The 13,919-nt window shown below is 45.9% G+C and overlaps 1 protein-coding gene across 3 annotated transcripts in view; it reads left to right on the top strand.

The window, feature by feature from the left end:
• Positions 1 to 8,235: 8,235 nt before the first annotated feature.
• Positions 8,236 to 13,919, top strand: part of LOC133371807 (myosin-11) — a 115,814-nt gene continuing 110,130 nt past the window's right edge. Inside the window, exon 1 of one of the 3 annotated variants that reach the window (XM_061599641.1) lies at positions 8,236 to 8,442. The gene's annotated coding sequence lies outside the window, so the exon portion shown is untranslated. The remainder of the gene's footprint in view (positions 8,443 to 13,919) is intronic. The other 2 variants (XM_061599639.1, XM_061599640.1) reach the window with 2 other exon arrangements.

The following is a 13,919-nucleotide window of genomic DNA, read 5'->3' as shown; positions in this document are numbered from 1 at the left end:
TGCAAAGGTTAATCAAACTGGTATCCCCTCCCCAGTCTGAACATGTACAGTCCTGTCCCCCAACACCAGTGGGTTACAGTGTTGGACTAAGATCCAGGTTCAAATCCCCACCCACCAATGAAGCCCACTGGGTGACCTTGGGCCAGACACAGTCTCTCAGCCTGACGTATCTCGCAGGGTTGGTGCGAGGATAAAATGGAAAGGAGGGGAACTATGTGCACCACCTTGAACAACTTGGAGGAAAGGTGAGATATAAATGCAATAATAAATACATTTCAGCTGCAGTGCTCGTTCTGAGTGAGGGTGTCATCAGCAATGGCAGTGCAAGGAGACCAGAGTCAGTGATAGTAATCCCTCCTTCCTGGTAGCTTCACCTCAGCCTTCTTTGGCATCTGTCCCGTGTTTTATAAGCAGATTCCTGCCCTTGGCGTGCCTGAAAGACACTCTGGTGCTTCATGTCCTTCCCTCTTGTTTGGAGCAAGGGGGAGGTGTCTGCAGCAGCAGTGGGGAGCAGACAGTGTCCAGGGAGTGAAGACTTTTTTAAAAAATTAATAATTTCTTTACTGTTCACGGCCCCCTCTGGATTACTTTGCAGCCTCCCTGGGGATCACGGCCCCCAGGTTGGGAACCACTGTGTTAGAGGAGGCCTCAATGGTTCCCGACAAATATCTTCCCCTTTGTAGCTGGGGTTCAGGGGAATTTTCCTGCAATAACCGATCTGCATAATGGATCATATAACTGCAAGCCTACTTAGTCTCTATACCATATCTAATGCAAGTTGACAACCTTCTTTAGCATTAATGAACTCTACGGCATTTGCGGAAGCAGCCTCTAGCAAGCATCTTCCCTCAGTAATTGGAAAGTCTAAAAATACATTTCCTGGGAAACGTCTTCATCTTTCCCCACAAGGGATGCCTCAGTCACCTAATTGCTTGTTCTGATTGGCCAGAGACTGCTCATGACCTTCCTGCCACTATGATATGCCTGTGAGATGGTCCTGATTCAGCCTCATTGCTGCCTGATCCTACCTGTTCCTCTCTATGGTTCCCCTCAGGGAATACCAGGTCATCCTCTGATGAGGACTCCTCTAGTGCAGAGGGCCTCTTTAGTTGTGGCTCTCCATCTGTGGAATGCACTGTCCAGTGAGGTCTGCCTGGCACCTTCATTGACATCTTTTCTGCACCAGGTAAAGACTGATTTTTTTCTCCCAGGCATCTGATAGACTATTAGAATGCCGCCAAAGCTTTCTGTGGCTGTATGGGGGTGGGTGGGTGGTTTTATTATTTTGTTTTTAAGGTATGGTATATTTTGTTTTTAACAATGTAAGTTTCTTGGAGACTTTTGGGTAACAAGCAACTAATAAATCCAATCAATAACAACAACAGGGAGGGGCCTGAGAAAACAAAACTTAGGCTGTGTACATACACACTATAAATTTAAAGCATATTCCCCCCCCCTAAAAAATAATCCTGGGAACTCTAGTTTGTTAAGGGTGCTGAAGGACCAGGTCCATAGCCTTGGGGTACTCCTGGATTCATCTTTGTCACTAGAAGCCCAAATATCCTCTGTGGCTAGGAGTGCCTTTTACCAGCTTTGTCTGGTTCATCAGCTACGGCCATTCCTGGACAGGGATAGCCTGACCTCTGTAGTCCATGTGTTGGTAACCTTGAGGCTGGATTACTGTAGAGTGCTCTATGTGGGGCTACCATTGGGCCTGGTTTGGAAGCTCTAGCTGGTGCAAAATGCAGTGGCCAGATTGCTGATGGCTGACAACATGTGACACACCACTTTTAAAACATTGCACTGGATGCCCATCCGCTACCGAGCCAGGTTCAAGGTCCTTGTATTAATTTACAAAGCCCTAAACAATTTAGGTCCAGGGTATCTTATGGACCGCCTGAACCCTTATATCCCAGCTTGATCATTGAGATCATCTGCAGGAGCAGCTCTGGTCGTCCCCTGAGTTGGCGAGGCTCATTTGACATCGACACGAAATCGAGCCTTCATTGTCATCGGCCCAGTTCTCTGGAATGCTCTACCAACAGAGATTCAACAGATGCCTCCTGTTTTAACTGTTAAGCGCCTGCTGAAAACGACCTTGTTTTGCCAGGCTTATTGCAGGCTATTAAGAACATGCTTTTTTCACAACAATTTACCTTTGTTTTTATTGTATTTTAATTTTTTTTTTAATCTATGGTGGTGGTGGTTGTTTTAGATACGTGGTAAACTGCTTTGATGTTTTTAACGGAATAGCCATATACAAATATTTTTATAAATAAATTATAGCTGTGTGAGGGGTAAACTACGTCCCCAGGATTCTTTTTGGGGAAGCCATGGGCTTTAAATGTGTGTTGTGTATACAGCCTTAAAGAGCAGTTCAGAAATGGAAGACACTGCATTAGAGGGTGGTGCAGTCTACCTTCAGGCATCACTGTTGCCCAGCTTTAACTGAAGCCAAGCCTTCAGCTGCCATGAAATGAGGTGATAGAATCCTGAGGCTGATTACTTCAGACTCAATATTCTTTAAAAATGCTGCTTCATATTTTTTTTGGGGGGGAATCCCTTTAAGAAGACAGCTAGCACACCGGAGGGAAAGTGTCTAGCTGAGGTTTTCTGCTTGCAGGAATTTTCAATTGAATTTCAAATATCAGAACAGTGCGCTCCACTGTATCTGAGGGCAACAGGCACATGCAGCCCGCCCCTCCAGCACCTTGCTAGCAATCCCTCCCGCCATGCCCTCTCCCCCCGCATTTGCTGCCTGAGGCAGCTGGCTCACTCTACCTAACAGAAGGGCCGGCTGTGCTGGTCCTAGTCTAACCACTACACCACACTGGTTCTTAGTTAATCGCTCCAATTAAGGCCTTTTAAGTGCTTTAAACGTCAGCTCAAACCAATTTAATTCAAACCAGCTCAGACCAATTTAAGTGCTTTAAATGTCAGCTTGTGAGACATTCTGTGGAAGGAGGGTATGATGTAAATGTTAAAATAAAATGCTAGGGGCAGGGGGCTCATTCATGAGGCATTCCACGATCCAGCAGCTGCTGTAATTAGTAGCTGGGGTTTTATGTGGTCTAGAGTGGAGTGCTTCAACCTTGGGCTCCCCGGATGTTGTCAGACTACAACTTCTAGGAGCCCCGGTCAATAGCTGGGGCTGATGGGAGTTGGGGACCCAAGGTTGACAAACACTGGTCTATAGAGGCCCCTCGTACTTTCCACTCGCCTTCTCAGACTGGAGGGAACAGTCCTCTGCATGTCCTCTTAAGTCAGCCTGCCTATAGAAAGGGGGAAGGTCTCCTCTGCTGACTGCTTCTGAGAGATCTTGGACCCTGAGAGCGGCAGCGAGCCTCAGCTAAAGTGATGACGCTGAAATCAGCCACGATCTTGAGCTACCCATCTGAGCAGAGCCGGCATCTAGGGGGCCGGATTGCTTGGCCTTGACAATTGCTACTTGAGCGTGCTTGGCGTTCTGTTTTGGTGGGACGGCTCCCCTGCTCCTTAAGCTGGCCTCACTTAAACCCGAAGCTGTCCTAGTCCCGTTGACTTCCGCCTCAGCTGGACGGTTCGCACACAGGTATGTGAGCACCAGCAGCTTCTGGGTCATGACCTGATGCATTTGTTTTTAATTCCGTTCACTTGCATTCTGCTTTTCTTCCCTCGTGGAACTGCAGGGGTGTGTGTCTCAGGTGGTCTTCCATCCAGGTGTTAGCCAGACCTCCTTAGCTTCAGCAAGATGGCTGCGTCGTGGCCCCTGTGATGAATCACTCTCGGACTTTCCAGCTTAGCCGTGTATCGCCCCATAAATCATCTGCTGCTCTTTATTCTGTTAGGCATACTCATCTGCCAGCAGCCTCTGGACGTATGTGAATGTGAAGGTCGGGGGGGGGCAGGGAAGAATTTCCACTCCTTTTAAAGCTACTGACATTGCGAGGTGCAGATAGTTATGGAACAGCTTTAGGACTCTTGCAGGGAGCATCATAGCACGATTATTGTTATTGATTGGTTGATTTTAAAAATGGCCAGGTAGTTGCTACAGTCAGGTTTGTGTGTGTGTTTCAAAGGATGTGGTGCTTTTGTAATGGGGTTTCTCGGAAAGCTGGATATAGGTGGCATCTCCTAGTTTGTGTAAAAGGAATAAATAAATAAATCTGGAAACTGGCAGCTCAGGGGGACTCTCCTGGCCTCTCTGTAGTTCTGGTTTGTGTGACATTCAAAACTTGCATAAAGATGGAACATGAAAAGACAGACTGGCAGCCTTGTGTCATTGGTCTGCCTAGGCCAGTTATGCACACCATTGCCGTCAGATACCTAATCTCGGCAATCCCTGCGGTAGACCTGTAAGGCAGCAGGGCAGCATAATTATCCCCATATTATAGATGGGGAAATTGAGGCTGAAGATAAGGGGCATGCTTGAGATCATCTCATGAGTTCATGGCTGAAGTGAGGTTTGAGCTGGAGGGCATCTTGTCTCGCAGCTCATACTGTTAGCCGTTCCATCACGTTTCTGCCTAGCTAGCAGGAGTTCTACTCATGTGTTTGGTTGGTTGGTTGGTTGGTTGCGAGGGGGACAGGCCCCCCCCCTTTGCCGCTGAGTTCGCACAGGGCACATGGATACTTGATATAAAAGAAATGGCTGCCACACATAGGAAAACATAGGACATGCCCACATGGCACATCAAAAGGAAGTATGGCTTTTTTGGGGGGGGGACCATAATGCAGAGCACATACTTCGTGTGCAGAAAGTTCCAGGTTCAGTCCCTAGGACTGCCAGTTAAAAAGGCTTAGGTAGCAGAAGATGAGAAAAGCGTCCCTCTGCCTGAGACCCTGGAGTGCCACTGCCAGTCAGAGTAGACAATATGAGGTTAGATGGAGTCCAACCAGTTTGGAGGCGAGATGGAGTCCAACCAGTCCAACCCATGGCACATGAGGCTACAGGTCTGGGTCTGGTCAGTGTCTAGATGGGAGATTGCCTGGGAACAAGGGATGGAAGGACTTGTCAGTCTTGGTTCTCTCATCTTCTTACTTCCCAATCTTAAATTCAATTTGCAATTTTTAAAAAAATTAGAAAAAAATTCAACACATTTGGTCAAGCCGTTTCTCCTAATACAATGCATTTTTGTATGTTCATGAACATATTAATTTTTATGCACACTTTCCCCTAATATATGCAGTTTTGTAAACGTCGTTTGGTTGGAGTTGAATTTTGCATTGCAAAATTCGAATATGTGCACATTTTGAAGGATGACTGTGTTTTGGTTCTCAGCTTGTTTCAAAAAGTGCAGATTTGATAGATTCAGCTTTAAAAGTGAGCTGAATTGCGTTTCTTCCCCTTCCCTACTGGGAACCACATGTATGTCACCTTGGGTTCGAGGACCTTGGACACCTGCTTGAAAGTTCGGACTAAAACCCAAACTTCCACCGCCCCACTGACATGGAGCCACTAGTCACCATGGGCGGGATATAAATGTGAGAAAACAAAATAAATATGTGATAGAAGGGAGGATTGTAGCTCGGTGGTAGAGCACAGGTTTTGCATGCATACAGCCCCAAGTTCAATCCTCAACATCTTCAGATAAGATAAAAAGATCAGGTAGCAGGTGACAGGATGGTCCTTCTTTGTCTGAGACAACCCTGGACAGCAGCTGCCAGCTTGAGTACACAAAACTGGATTGCATAGGTCAGTGTAAGGCATCTTCTCATATTCCAGTGGTTTGGGGAGACAGCGGCCACCAAAAATACCTGATGTATGGGGGAAAGGTGATGGGCAGAAAGTTGGGGAAGAGCTGGCCCATGCAACATCTGAACAGAACAACGCTACTCTGGAAGGACTCATCCTGCTGAGCTGTCTTGCATTAGCTGTCATAGGGGATAGCACTGTGGAATGGGAGGGCCCGCAGCTCAGTGGCTGGGGGTAGGGCGTATGATTTGCAGGCCAAGGATCCCTGGTTTGATCACTGACGTCTTCAGGTAGGGCTGGGGAAGTCCCCTGCTTGAAAACTTTGATCCTGCCTGAAAACCATCTGAAACATGTGAAAACCAGAGAAACTATTATGGGCACCATTCATGCGCTGCAACTACACATGCATGTGCTCACACTCTCTTCTACCCTCTGCCAGCTTAAGCATGAAAAATGTTTCATTATTTTTTTTAATCCGGAGGGGCGATCTTCCTGGAGACTGCAGCTGGGGAAGCAAGAAGGTCACACACACCCCGCCACCCTGCAGTTGTTAGGCTTGAGAAAGCCTTCTGTTGGAGCCAATAGAAAACTTTTTTCCCAGTCTAATTACAGCAGTGGAGGAGAAGACCCCAGGGGTGCCAGGAAACACCTTTGCAGGAGTATGGGTGACCACAGGCATCACGTTGGCAACCCCAGGTCTAGCCAATCCTGGGCTATTTGGACCATTCTGATTTTCCACTTTAAATCAGCCCTGTTTAAATCAGTAACACAAGGTCTGGAATCTTTATTTTTAGGAGAAGGCCTGTAGCGTAAGAGGTGGACACCCTGCTTTGCATGTAAAAAGCCCCGGCTTCAGTTCCTGGGGGAAAGGTCGTAGCTCGGTGTAGAGCATCTGCTTTGCATGCAAAAGGTCTCAGATGCAATCCCCAGCATCTCTAGATAGGGATGGGAATGTCCCCTGCCTGAAAACCTGGAAAGCCGCTGCCGGTCAGTTAGACAATACTGAGCTGGATGGACCAATGGTCTGACCAATACTGAGCTTAAGAGAGAGGAGGTCCTCTCTGGAGGTGCTAGACTAGAACATCTGCTTTCCATACAGGAGGCATGTCACCTTGGGTTCGAGCAAGTTTGGAATGTCCCTATCTGAGACACCAAAGAGTCACTGCTAGTTTGTGTGGATGATTTTGAGCTGGGTGGACTAGTGGTTTGACTCTGCATAAAACAGTTTCTTAAGTTCCTGTCTCCAGCTAAGGCTGGGAAAGACCTCTCTCTGGAACCCTGGAGAATAGCTGCCGCCCCACTGTAGAGACGACCCTGAGCAGGTCCAAGGCAGTTTCCTGGTTAAGTTAGGCAGTCTTGTCATGGCTTCAGTCCCCCATCCAGCTACAATGAAACCCTTCACCGCTGTCCCGTCCATCGGTCCTTGGCTTTGACACGGGCTCCATATTTAGGCTGCTGCCGCATGTGGGGCATTTCGCATCCGGTATGTTGATGGGAATTCCTGGAGGATCCTCGCCTTCCCTTTTTGGGATGTCTGCGAAGCGCAGGCCCAGGCAAGGGGGATGCAGAGAGAGAGAGTTTGGAACTCTGGATGTCCAGGGAAGTTGTTTTTGAAACTTTTGGAGGACTTGATGAGGACCAGATTCCTCCCTCCCTCCCCAAAGGTTGGCTGCCGGCACCTCATCCTTTGCTTCCCCCCCTCCCTCCAGCAGCTGGTCCTTCTTTCCACAAGTCGTAGGGACCCATTCCATCCTCCTCCCTCCCTCTTTTGCCATTCTCTCTCCCCCCCTCCCACGCTGCAGTCCAGTGCCACAAGCCATTTAACCATTATCTTTTCCCATTTAAGGACAGAGGGAGGTATTTATATATATATAAATTATTTACAGTACTTTCTCAGGAGATTGGGACTCCCTGCAAAACAGGCCCTTCTGCGTGAAAAAAAAAAAAAGTTGGTTGGGGCGGAACCTGGGAAAAAAAGGACCCTTTCGATCCCCAGAGACAGGCCTGGCTTAAAAACAGCCAAGGTTTCCAAATGTTACATAAACACACCAGAGAAATGGGGAGACTTCTCCTTCCAGGCCTCGACTTGGCTTGGGAATAGCTACCCTCCTGTCTCTCCCCCCCCCCCCGGCACAGATCCTTCTCATGGAACTGAACATATTTCATTTTATGTTTTGAGCCTGACATCAAAAGGCTGATGATAGATAAGACTGCTTTTATTGCAAGGGAGAAAAGAGGGGAGTCTTCTCTTAATCCATCTGCTCTTGAACTGGTGCTTCTCTCCCTCCCCTTCCCCCCCGCCTGCAAATCCACATACATGAGAAATCAGGAAGGGGTTAAGAAGGGTCATATCGCTGCTTTGGAAAAAAGCTCCATTTCTGGGAAAGGATCTTTTTAAACAGGGAGTGAGTGAGTGAGAAGGCTGATCATTCTTGAGCCATCCCATAATGTTGTGCCATAAGTCATTACAGAAAAATCACACTCATTAGGATGCCTGTGAGGTCTTTCATCCGCAGCCTAAAACTGGGCTTAAGAGTGTATGAAGATGAGATTCTTCCTTACTCCCACCCAATGGCTTAATTTTTAGCCCCCAAGGTACTGCCAGGGTTTTCCAGCAGGGGGCGGTCTCTGGGGGCCCTCCCCGAGCCTGTCCACCTCTATATAGGGAGGTTGCAAAGGCAGGGAAGCTTTGGTCTGCCGCCCCAGCTGCTAGCAGCACCAGTTCCGAACTCTTCAAATCCACTTTCTGCTTTCCCAGTTGGACCTCTGTAAGTACTCTTTTTTGACAGCGAAGGAATTCTCCTGCTTAAGCCAGCGCTGCTGTTGCTTGAGCCAGCTCCTCTTTATCAGTCTGAATTAATTGCTCCTCTTTGTAAAATGCAGTTAGGTAGTTCATTTCCCTTGGGACAAATGCTCCAGCTGGGCTTGTAGTATTCTGTGTCAGGTGGGCATTTCCAGTGTGCTGTGCGCGTATCTTCTGTCTGTGGATTGACTACTGCTGGTTGTTCCCCCCCCTCTTTAAATGCAATTTCTGACAATAGGAGAGAGAAATTCTTAAATGACTGGGTAATTATTCTTACCTAAGCACACAGAGAAACAGGGGCAAAGTGCATAAGGGGTGTGTTTCCTGTGTGTGAACAAGGTCATGCAAAACTGTGCAGAGTTGATTGATGATGTATATTATAGGAGGCTTTAAGAAGCAGAGATTCAGCTCTAGATGTCTTAAAAAGAAAAAAATAAATACACTTATAGCAAGACTGCGGCAAATAATTCGTAGCAGGTAGTGGAGTTTTTGGCATTTTTCAGCTAGCAGATTGCCTCAAGTTATTGACGTGAGAATAGATTGGTTGGCGGTTATTACTGTTCCTTACCTGTGAATGAGTCCCACGGATTTCAGCATTCCCTTCAGGAATTGAAGATCCTGGTGCAAATATATGTGGGCCATCTACATGTTTGCTCCTGGACTGCAGCATGAAGACCAGCCTTTCCTCAACCTGATGCCCTCTAGATGTTGTTGAACTACAATTGCCGTCATCCCCCTGACCATTGGACATGCTGGCTGAGGCTGGTGGGAGATGGAGTCCAACAATATCTGGAGGTCAACAGGTTGGAGATGGCTTCTGTCATGGACAATAAAATTTTCTGTAACCCTACCTTACAGGAGAGCTTCAAAGTCACGTCAAACTCTCCAAAAACTGCTTTTCTGTTGTGTTGCTTTTTAAAAAGTTAAAAGTCAGAGCTGATCAGGAGGAGATAGAAGGAACTTATTGCGGGACCCGTTCTGGTGACATTTGCCTAGTGGTTTGTTTGTTTTTATCCTGGGAAGGACAAATAAGGCAAGGGAAGTCTCAGGCTTCAACCAACATGTTGTGCATAAAAAGGAAAGAAGTCAGTAGATGGCAGTAAAGGAAACCAGCCTGGTTGGGGTTGCCATGGATTATGCTCACAACTAGGGATTGACGGATCTGATCTGTCAGTTCTGGTCCTCTCTGTTGCTTATTTTTCCCCAATCTTAAATTCATTTTTCCACATTTTTGAAGGAATTTGCATTTTTTTGAAAAAAAACCCTGTCACGTTTTCGCACAGATTTCTCCCTGCATTTTTCAACGGGTTTTGACACATGTACACATTCTTGCAATTTCTTCTACTTTAAGGCATGTTGTATGTTATTTTCACCGATATATTCATTTTAGTTCACATTTTCCCTTCATCTATGCACTTTTGTAAACATAGGTTGGAGAACTGCATTGCACAATGTGGGTAAGTGAAAATCTTGATGGATGGTTGTGATTTGCTTCTCATGTTGTTTAGGAAAGTGCATATTTGATAGATTCAGCTCCAAGTGCGAACTGAATTGAATTTCTCACCCATCCCTACTCACAAGCCGTCTATGTGCCGTGTGGTAATACTCAACACAAGGGCCATTCCCAGAGCTGGGAAAAGTTACTTTTTAAAACTACAACTCCCATCAGCCCCAGCCAGCATGGCCACTGGATTGGGTTGATGGGAGTTGTAGTTCAAAAAGTAACTTTGCCAAGCTCTGGCCATTCCACACATTGTATGGCCACAACTGGGTCTGTAACTGAGCTTACCATCAAAAAGAACTGCAGCCCCTTTGTGACTATTAGGGATGGAGGAGAAATCCGATTCAGTTTGCATTCATAGGTGAACCTACCTAATGTGTACTTTCTGAAATAATACCAAAACACAACACTCCTTTGGAATTCACACTTCTCTAAATTTTGCAGAGCAATTCTCTAATCACGTAATGTGCACAAAAATGCATGTCTGTCTAAAAATGCATATATTAGTGACAATGCGATACCAAAAAAGCATTATGTAAGGGGAAAATTCCACTGCAAAATGTGCGTGATAGGCAAAATTGCATACAAAGATGTATCAGAAGAAATTAGACTAAAATGCTGCTGAATTTTCATGAGTTTTTTTAAATTGCTAATTGACGTGGAAATGTGGAGAACTGATGACTAGAAAAAGGTGAAACTGAAATTGACAGAGTTGTCCATCCCTCCTCCTATTATTATAATATAATAATGTGTCTTTGTCCGTTGACCAATTTCTAGAAGAAAAAGAGGGCGGTGTAACCCACCATGCCATGTGTTCTGGAGAAGGGACCCTTGTCCTTATCTGAAAGGTGTTTCTCAGATGTGTTGAACACATGACATATTATTATATGTATTTGTGTTTCTGGGATTATTAATGTTAAAAAATGTTGGAAAAAACAAACACAAATTTACATTCAAAAGAATAGGGTGGGTCTTAATATATATATATATATTCAGTGTCAATGGCCAGGGTAAAGAAATGCGTCTTCGACATATGATGAAAGCTGTATAATGATGTTAGACGCACCTCTGTGAGGTGGGAGCTCCACAGTTTAGGGGCTACCAAAGAGAAATCTCCCTCCCTATCTACCACCCCCTGAAATTATGGGGGCAGTGGAACTATCCAGAAGACCCCCTCTGCGGATCTTAAACACCCAAGAAGGTATGTAGGGAAGGAGGTAGCCTTTCAGATATTTGGGGTCTAAGTTGTTTAGAGCGTTAAACACTAGTATGAGCACCTGTTTCTCTCATGTGTTTATTTTTTTAGGTAGCACACCTGAAAAAGTAGTGTCTTGAGCACCCCTAAAAGATTAATTTGCCTGTCCCCCTGTGATTATGTTGTTCAACAGAACATCAAACCAGGAGCATTGTTCAGGAGTAGCCCAGAACATGGGGTGCCTGGTCTCCTGCTTTCCCCTCCCTTTTTTAAAAAAGGTCTCTCTCTCTCTTTTAAAATTTCATTGATGGCTGGGCACACTTGCAAAGTCCAGTGCTGGTGAGACCCCAGGCACCCGCCATCTTAATTTGCCCAGAGGCAAATTAGCATATGCAAATGTGCATCATGAGCATAGTGCCCTGAGTGCTGAATAACGCCCCCTGCGTTGAAGATAACATCTGTGAGACAAGGATCTAATTTCAAAGAAATTTAGATTGTGGGATGCATACAAAATGCCTCCAAAAAACATCTTGCTTTCAGTAAATCAGCAACAAACATTCAGTCAAGGCCGTTTTGAGAGACATGTTCCCACAGTTTACATTCCTTCTTAATGGCAAGATCCTAAAGTGATGCCTTTCTAAGAATATTGACTTGTCTAATTAGACTCATCAGCTGGCTTAGTTGTTTTTGCCATAGCCACATTGGCGCAGGCATAAACTGATTTTTTTTTAATTGCTGGACATTGCAAAGGACTTTGTTATTCCCTAAAAGGTCTTTGGTTTGAACTTGTTATCATTAGGCTTTATTTTTTTTTCTTTTTTGGCTGATCGGCTAGTAATGAGCAGAACATGCCCATATATGGTAGCCTACGTGGACCTGTGCAAACAGATCCAGAGAGCTTTACAAATGACTCTTTAGTTTCGGGTCTTTGGTTTGTCTTTGAAGCTCTTTTCAGCTTAGAAGAAAAGAGGTCAAGTGATCCCCCTCCATATCCCCTTTATTTACAGATTCTGCTTTTAAAATAAAATAAAAACCCAAGCACACGTAGTCGAGGTTTCATTTGTAAAGCAAATTTCAAAAGACACAGAAAGGTGTTCATGGCTATGTAGACATCAAATAAGAATCACCTTTTCCAACAATGCATTCATAGCTCAAGCAAAAAGAAGGGGTGTCCTATACAGGGACCCTGTGGTCCTCCAGAAATTGTTGGACCCCAGTGATCTGCAGCCCTAGCCAGCACGGCCAGCAGTCAGGGATGATGGGAGTTGTAATCCATTAGGATCTGGAGGGCCACAGGTTCCTCAGTCCCTGGACTAAGAATTTGAGCTAAAAGGAAGGGCATCTACACTCGGCTTTTAAAACAATTTTATACCACTATCACCGTTTCCCCCCAAAGAATCCTGGAAACTGTGGTTTGCTAAGGTTACAGAGAATTATTAGGAGACCCCTATCTCTATCACAGAACTATAATTCCCAGAGTTCCCTGGGAAGAGGGATTGATTGTTAAACTGCTTCAAATCTCTGGTGTGGATGTACCCATCGTCTCCTATGTGAATCTCGCTGCCGTGATGGTCTGGCGAGGTGGTGCTTTGGGCAAACCACCCTCTCTCCAGCCTCAGCAATCGGTCTGCAACACATAGAAAATCTTTCTTTTTGTATTAGAATAGTGATATCCTGCTTTGTGGTCCCACAAAGTGGGACCCCCAGCGCAGTAAGCAAATCGGAAGTAAAATTGGAAAATAAAATAATGACAGCTAATTAAAATTGATTAAATTAAAGTAACACCAGCAATATAAACGGAACTGCATAAATGACCCAGCAAAAGGGGGGGATCAAATTAAGAAACCCAGAAAGCCGTCTTATACTGAATCAGACCCATTGGTCCATCTAGCTCAGTATTGCCCTCATTGACTGATCTTGATGCTCTAGGATTTCAGGAAGGGGAGTCTCTTCTTGTCCTACCTATAGAAAGGTATCTTCCGCAAGCAAAGCAGATGCTCTTCCGCTGAGCTGGTCCTTCCGCAATGGGCTTTTGATTTTCTGGGTGCGTTCAGACGACCTGGTTATTGCGCCTTCATCCTGATTTGTTTGCCTCGCAGTTGAGCAATATTGGTTATTTAATTAGCGTTCATTCTCATTTTTTTGCAGAGAGATTAGATGAGGTAGCATCAAACCAAGTACCCCACATTTTGCAGTCTGTTTTCTATCGCTTTCCTGATTGCAAAATGTCTGAACTTTTGGGGAAGCCAGTTTGTTAAGCAAGACCTCTCAATCAGCTATAGCCGCTCAACTAGAATTTGCTGGTATGGGATTGAATCCCACCTGGAAATAGCGACACCCACTGTGTATGCCAAAGGCCTGGTGGAAAAGGTTTGAGCCGGTCTCTGAACACCAACAGGGGAGGGAGTCAGATGAGCCTCCTAAGGCAAGGAGTCCCAAAGTCTGGGCACAGCTTCTGAGAGGACCCTGCCCTCCAGGCCCATCAACTGCACCTCTGCTGGCAGTGGGATATGGAGCAGAGCTTCCATCAGAGACCTGACTGGGCAGTCAGGAATGGATCACGATAAGAGAAGATGATCCTTTAAAGATTCTGGTCCCGAGCCAGTATCCTGGCCAAATACCAGCGTGCATTACATTGGCCTTGTAAATACATCCATGGTCAGGGCCGGCTCCGAAGGGCGGCCAGGTGGGGTTCTGGCCTAGGGCCGCTGGGGCTACAAGGGCCCCTAAGGGGCCCCTCTGCTCC

This window comes from Rhineura floridana, chromosome 17, assembly GCF_030035675.1.
Source record: "Rhineura floridana isolate rRhiFlo1 chromosome 17, rRhiFlo1.hap2, whole genome shotgun sequence".
Lineage (NCBI taxonomy): Eukaryota > Metazoa > Chordata > Lepidosauria > Squamata > Rhineuridae > Rhineura > Rhineura floridana.
The sequence above is the reverse complement of the archived record's forward strand: the minus strand, read 5'-3'. Positions and strand labels throughout refer to the sequence as shown.